The sequence below is a fragment of the Ostrea edulis genome, chromosome 10 (genome assembly GCF_947568905.1).
Source record: "Ostrea edulis chromosome 10, xbOstEdul1.1, whole genome shotgun sequence".
Taxonomy (NCBI): Eukaryota; Metazoa; Mollusca; class Bivalvia; order Ostreida; family Ostreidae; genus Ostrea; species Ostrea edulis.
Genome location: NC_079173.1, coordinates 3,514,522 through 3,522,641, shown reverse-complemented (window position 1 = coordinate 3,522,641; position 8,120 = coordinate 3,514,522). Strand labels below are relative to the sequence as shown.

Here is an 8,120-nt window from a genome sequence, read left to right as displayed (position 1 = left end):
TTGGTATGACATTGACACGGATTTGAAATTCATGTGTTCGTCAATATATCATTTATTTTAATTTTTATCTCTATAAAGTTTTAATACATAGGGAGCTGTTTGTATACACATATATTTTAAAAAAATATTTTCTCGTGTGGATAGCATTCTGGGACTTACTTTTACCTGGGCAGTGTTGAAGTTAGTGCATCCCATTTGTGCCTCAACACATTTAGATTTTTAGTATACATCTGATAGCGCACTTATACAAGATGTACTCCTTCGTAAAATTGGATGGGGGTCTCCTCTAGTAGACAGTTTGCAGATTTCCACATGCACCTTAGCAGGGATTTTCAATGGTTTTGGTTTGTATTCTGCCGTCGTCGAGGGACCAAGTCGTGCAAGGCTGTCGCTGCTCTCGCATTGGGAACAATGGGTCAATAGCTTTAGAAATGCAGCGAAACAGTAAGTCTATGTAATATGAAATATGCCTGGTCTTTTATGTATTTGCATTAATGAATGTGAGCCACAACTTCAAGGGCTTGTTGAGTGTCATGTCATAATGGAGAACATGGCGTTAAAAGATATGAAAATAAGAAAAGAAAATGATAATAGAGAAATAGAAAATAAAAAAAAAATCAGGATGTTAATTATTATCATTTTTTTTTCATTTTTATTTTATTATCATTTTTTTCATTGTTGATTGTGTGCGGTATTAATGCCATTGTGTTTTTCTATTTGTTTGGTACATGTAGGGAAATGGTCCGAATGCTATTTTAGAATGTTCAATGCAGAAATAATGTTGAAATAATGCAAATTGATAACACTTTTCAAAATCGAACTAGATGTTTGTACAGATTTGTATCGGTAAAAACACCATATAACGAGATAATATATACGTGAATCAGTAGGTGCAGAATGAGGGAGAATTTACAATGTATGCTTCGTGTTAGTTGGACAAAAATAAATGTGAAATCATTCCTATGCATATTAAGTGTATGACTGAAATGTAGAATAAATATAATGCATCTGGTTTGAAAACGAAATATGTAACTAACCGCTTAATTGTTGCGAAATGTGGTAAGGAAATTGTAACGGAAAACTAAAAAAAAAAAATGATATTGTGAGATGAAGGAATAGGTAACTCGAAGACTAATGTTCTAATCACACCAAATACAACAGCGGGACATATCTTATAGATATCACACCAAATACAACAGCGGGACATATCTTATAGATATCACACCAAATACTTATAGATATCACACCAAGAACAGCAGCGGGTCATATCTTATAGATATAACACCAAATATAACAGCGGGTCATACCTTATAGATATCACACGAAATACAACAGCGCGTCATATCTTATAGATATCACACCAAGTACAACAGCGGGTCATATCTTATAGATATCACACCAAATACTTATAGATATCACACCAAGTACAGCAGCGGGTCATATCTTATAGATATCACACCAAATATAACAGCGGGTCATACCTTATAGATATCACACCAAATACAACAGCGCGTCATATCTTATAGATATCACACCAAGTACAACAGCGGGTCATATCTTATAGATATCACACCAAATACAACAACGGGTCATATCTTATAGATATCACACCAAATATAACAGCGGGTCATACCTTATAGATATCACACCAAATACAACAGCGCGTCATATCTTATAGATATCACACCAAGTACAACAGCGGGTCATATCTTATAGATATCACACCAAGTACAACAGCGGGTCATATCTTATAGATATCACACCAAGTACAACAGCGGGTCATATCTTATAGATATCACACCAAGTACAACAACGGGTCATATCTTATAGAGATCAGTACAACAGCGGGTCATATCTTATAAATAGCAGACCAAGTACAACAGCGGGACATATCTTATAGATACCAGTACAACAGCGGGTCATATCTTATAAATAGCAGAACAAGTACAACAGCGGGACATATCTTATATATATCAGTACAACAGCGGGTCATATCTTATAAATAGCAAACCAAGTACAACAGCGGGACATATCTTATAAATAGCAGACCAAGTACAACAGCGGGACATATCTTATAGATATCACACCAAATACAACAGCGGGTCATATCTTATAAATACCACACCAAGTACAACAGCGGGTAATATCTTATACATACCACACCAAGTACAACAACGGGTCATATCTTATAGATATCACACCAAGTACAACAACGGGTCATATCTTATAGATATCAGTACAACAGCGGGTCATATCTTATAAATAGCAGATCAAGTACAACAGCGGGACATATCTTATAGATATCAGTACAACAGCGGGTCATATCTTATAAATAGCAGACCAAGTACAACAGCGGGACATATCTTATAGATATCAGTACAACAGCGGGTCATATCTTATAAATAACAGACCAAGTACAACAGCGGGACATATCTTATAAATAGCACACCAAGTACAACAGCGGGTCATATCTTATAAATAGCAGACCAAGTACAACAGCGGGACATATCTTATAAATAGCAGACCAAGTACAACAGCGGGACATATCTTATAGATATCAGTACAACAGCGGGTCATATCTTATAAATAGCAGACCAAGTACAACAGCGGGACATATCTTATAAATATAACACCAAGTACAACAGCGGGACATATCCTATATATATCACACCGAGAACAACAGCGGGACATATCTTATAGATATCAGTACAACAGCGGGTCATATCTTATAAATAGCAGACCAAGTACAACAGCGGGACATATCTTATAAATAGCACACCAAGTACAACAGCGGGACATATCTTATAAATAGCACACCAAGTACAACAGCGGGACATATCTTATAGATATCAGTACAACACCGGGACATATCTTATAAATAGCACACCAAGTATAACAGCGGGTCATAATCTACAGGTAAACGGTTATATCTTATAGATATCAATAGAATGGACTTGTTTTAGTAAGCTTTTCCGTATTGATTATATTCTATATAGGTATCGGTCTGTATAGTTCAGTGGTTACATCACCGGATTAGTAATGTAGTGGTCTCCCTTCCATTCAAGATCCAGCCACCAATTTCCTCTTTTCATGTTACATTCAGTGCCTCGTGTTTAAAAAGTTAATTATAATAACTTTCCCCAAAACAAAAGCCCAACCAAAATATGTGAAAACAAGTGCACCTCCGGTAAGATTACAAATAATAAATTTACACTCATTCCAAAACACATCTTGTTATCTTTGGGTTTGCTTATCAACCAAATATTTAAAATGAAATAAAAATATAGAGAAACGACATGTAAATATTGGATCGTTTTGGTCGGGATGCCCACGTAGCAATCAAACATGTCGGCGCTTTCAATGAATGCAAAAAAAAAATAAAATAAAAAAAGGAAACTAAATTTTACACCTATGTTTTGTTCTCATTAGATTAATTCGGGTGATTGAATGGTCGTAAATGTCCTCAGAAATTCTACATCTACGATTTGTTCTCATTTGATTAATTTGGGTAATGAAATGGGTAACTGTCCTAAGTCAGGGGCGGATCCAGAAATTGCAGTTACGGGGGCGCCACTATCTTAAGCAAGGGGAATGGGGGCCACCTTGAGGCCCCCAGTGGGTCCAGGGCGAAGCCCTAGTGGGTGCCCAGGTGGGGAAGCCCCTGGAAGCTAATATATTTTACAGATTTTATAGGGCCTGCAATATGTCTCCTATTTAGTCATTTTTAACATATTTTATCAGTTTTAATAAGGTGAAATTAATAAAATGACGCAAATTTTAAGGGTTTAAAAAAAATTCTTATAATCAAGTAATTCAAGAAATCAAAAGATTTTGTCATGTATTTCTCTGGGAATGGAAGAAATGATAGCTTCTTTTATCGTTGAGTATATTTTTCTAAACAAGATACCACGAATTACATAAAATGCTAAAAATTTTAGGGGGGGTTGCGCCCCCTTGAATTTGCCACTGTAAGTACAATCATGTCCCATTCTTTCGCCCTGACACAGAGCAAGGTGGTCCTTTGTATCCCGTTCCTCTGTATGTTTTATTTAATAGTATTACTATCATGATGATGATTATTATCATTATTATTATTGGTATGAGTTTGGCACATGTAGATCTATACTGGGTATTAGACTCCCGACTGCCACTAAATCAGTCGTAATTGCGACCAGAGTTTAAAAAAAATACAATTTTGTGAACTAAGGAAGGTTGTGATCTTCATTTGTGTGATCGAAATCGAGATTTGGGTTACGTTTGATGAGTTTGGGTCAACATCATGTTTGAATAGACAGTTGCTGATAAAGCGTGATATGGATCTAGATTTATTGACACAATACCAGGAAGACAGATATATATTTGCATTTTGACTTCACATAAAGTAAAACAAAATAAACGATAAACAGGGTGATATTGAGAATGAAACAAGAGGGGGAGGGGGGGGGGGGCTTGAACTTTCTAATGGAAACACACAGACAGCTGATCATTCGGTGAGCAATACGCAATGGGAAAGAACAATAATTGTAGAAAATAAGATGAAGAATCCACACAGGTGTGAAATGTCAGTTGGTATTACTGTTAGAAGTCCTATTGAGGAGTTTAAAGCAAAATCGTGCAGTGAAAGCTGTTTGCACAGAAACGTGCTTTAAAATATGCTGGATGCCCCAATCAATACATAATGAATGAATAAATAATCCCATAAAATGGAAAGGCATGGGCTTTCAGTATATTGTACTGCACATTTCTGATCTTGCATAATATCCAGATACCTATATTCTATGACCTTGTCAAATTGATTTAACGAGGACAAAAAGATGGATGATTTTTTTTTGTTTCATAGATGATATATATCTTATCTATAATGTATATCAGCAATGGGAAGTAAAATATTTATTGATGACTACCAACACATTTTCAAGGCTGATTCATTACAAGAATAATATAATGGTCCCTGGATCAGGGTTTTTGGTACTTACGTAAGACTTTGTCTCGCATAATGAACATGTGTTATCTCTTTTAAAATCTTCCTAATTCCTGGACTTATAACAAAAGTACTTAGTAGTCATGGAAAGCGAAGGATCTTTCAAAATGATCCCTGGATCAGTGGAGCAAATACAAATGGTAAGGTTGGGTTAAAATCTTCAAAAATATGAAATATTTTATTCAGGGACATAAAGCAGACAAACTGTGTGAAATCCATGGTTCGCAAAATTAAAGAAAAGAATCGACTTCAACGGAAGATTTAGCAATAATTTGATTTGGCCAGGGTTGGGTGTCTATGAATACAGTTTCACAAACACTATCTGTTCGTAATATGTTTTTATGTGTGTTTTGTGGTGATGAATAGTTTAAAAAATCTATAGAGTCAGCTCATTTAAAAATAGAAAGGCTTAGATTGCTCCATGATTGAAGGTTGTTGAACATGGACTCGAGTTTATGGCCAGGGATATATCTTAGAGATAAATGTTAAATCAGAGTAATACTTTTTCGTTCATTTATAGGGATTTATTTCCCTGGGTATGGCTGACAGCTCTGGTGGTGTATATTATCTGAGTCCTTCCTCACCGTTGTACAACCTGTGGCTGGTTCCAGTCGGAGCAAGCCTCTTTTCTCTCCTCTACACAGTCTTTGTCATGGCTCCTGATATTAAAGTTCTCTTGGAGAAGGACTTCATCACGAAACTGGGTATTCATCAAGCTCATACACTCTCATCTAATGTATTAGTTCTACTCGAGAATTATCATAATGTATATCGACATACCCATGTGTTTTTAGATAATGTATTATTATAAATGATCAATCAATACCTGATTATTTAATGATGCATCACACAATAAATACGGGATATTAATTATCAATTAGTATTCTAATCTTTCAGGCCCGCAGTGGGTGCTGAAAATCATTGGGTGTTGATTAGTATTTTAATCTTAAAGGTCAGAAGTGGGTGCTAGAAACCATTGGACGTTTGAGGAAACGCCATTACGTTCGCGTGGTGGTGATTGGGCTGGCATACTTGGTTTCTATTTACGCAGCTGTCAAATCGTAGACATTCGTGATCAGATATGTGTAACGACCTATTCTTAAATCTACTATGTGCTTTTAAAGACAGAATGTGTAACCTAAATATATATTATATATGTCGTACATTTTATGTACTTGTTTTTGTAATAGATTTGTGCAACACATGACATATCTTGTCATTTACAAAGTGCTTGGAAGTGTATTTTTTGTTGTTCATCCACATCATGACAGATAGATAAATCAGAGAACATATCAGGAATTGAATAAATCTGATTGGTGAAGGTTAAATCTTTCTAATTTAACTTTCACCAATCATGTATTCACTGAAACCAACGGACACCAGTACCATGTTTAAATAAAAAAATGAAAGGAAACAAATTGTGTTTTAGAAACACCATGCCCCGGTGACAAAAAAAAATCCCAAACAAAACAAACAAAATAATGAACAAGATTAAAAACATTGGAACCAAAAAGTCATTTCACAAGGAATGCACAAACGAAATATGAGAGTCCCATCAATCACCATAAATTCAAGAGTTTTGAGCCAGGTTAAAGGTTAAAAAGGTCAAATATTATAGCATCAAATGCAAGGTCTTTCTATAATGATATATAATAGTACAAACGATATGAAAATCCGGTCTTAAACAGGCCAGGAAATGTTGTCTAGGGTACGTTTCCGTAAAAGTATATCACCCACCCACCCCAGGAGAAGGCTACAAAATAAAAAACGTTGATACCCAGAGTAAAGTTTTGTCACAGGATATGTATATAGATTAAGCGTGTCGGCATTCAAAATCCATGTACAATTTAACAGACAGGGAAAAACAACAAGAAACAAATTGATCCATCGGTAGTGGCTGAGACATAAAAATATATACCGACATGTTATACTATAAGGCGACAAAAATTACATAAAATGTTTTAAAATACATTAATAACCAAATGTTTATGATATTCACTTAGCCCAATACAATGGAACCAATAAGGGGCACAGGCTCTAAACGAATGGTAAGTGTCCATCGAGTACTATTCAATTAATCAAATTACAGATTATTCTGTTTATCAGATAAATACACGGAAAGGACTAACGGTGGGTGTGACCGGTCGACAGGATATATGCAGGGATCCGTATTTGCCTAACTCTCTATATTTTGTATTCCTAATGAAAGGCGAAGATAACGAACAGTGATAGGAGTTATGAGATTGATCACTGTTTGTTATCATTACTTTTTCTTATGACCTTCACAAAATTTGGCAGATTTCAGCAACATCGTTAATAAATATCATTCAGTTATGAAATAAAACACCATGGAAAATTACATGTTTCATGTGACGATCCTTTGGTAAATTATATTGCACTAAGATATGTTTCGGTAATTATCCCACCTGAGAAGAACTTATTTTGCTTTTATTACAAAAAAAAAAAATACCTTGAGGAAATATTTTAGTGTCAAATTAGATTTGATGGTGAAGCATATACAATGTAATGAAATTCTCCTTCCCATCAAAGAATGGGCATTCTCATTACAGGCTGTGTTTTACTTCACAAAACATTCACATTTCCCTTATTTCATAATCAAAGTACATTTATAAGTTTAAGGAAGACCGCTTTGGCTCTGCTGATTCACTACAATACGGACCGGACCACGGAATAAGATAGGAAAATACTTTTTTGGTGCCTGCATGTGTACCACCTTATCGCCTCAGAACTTCGACTGACTGTCGCCCTATTTATACTTCGACATCGAAAGGAGGCAGAGGACCCTTCAGGTACCTTAATTCCATGCAGACAGAAGGTATATGACGCTGTGAGGGATGCACTTGTAGTTTGACTTTTCAACACTTTAACGTTTCCCTTATCCCACAGTGGACATAGACAAAAGTATTTGCATAGAACTGCAAGGCGCAACTAATTTTGAGGGAAGGAAGGATATTTCTAGTGTTGTCACAAGATAAAAAATTCTAGGACTGTCACAAGACAGACGACCTCTAGGACTATCACAAGGTAGGGGATCTCTAAAACTATCACAAGGTAGGGGACTTCTAAAACTATCAGCAGATAGGGGATCTCTAGGACTATCATATATCGCTTCAAGTTT

General features: G+C 35.6%; 1 long non-coding RNA gene across 1 annotated transcript; it reads left to right on the top strand.

Annotated features, from left to right (window-relative positions):
• Positions 1 to 221: 221 nt before the first annotated feature.
• Positions 222 to 6,399, top strand: LOC125666329 (uncharacterized). Its single transcript, XR_008799263.1, has 3 exons — positions 222 to 444; positions 5,502 to 5,685; positions 5,934 to 6,399. It is a non-coding gene; the product is annotated as an uncharacterized LOC125666329 (long non-coding RNA).
• The last annotated feature ends 1,721 nt before the right edge of the window (positions 6,400 to 8,120 follow it).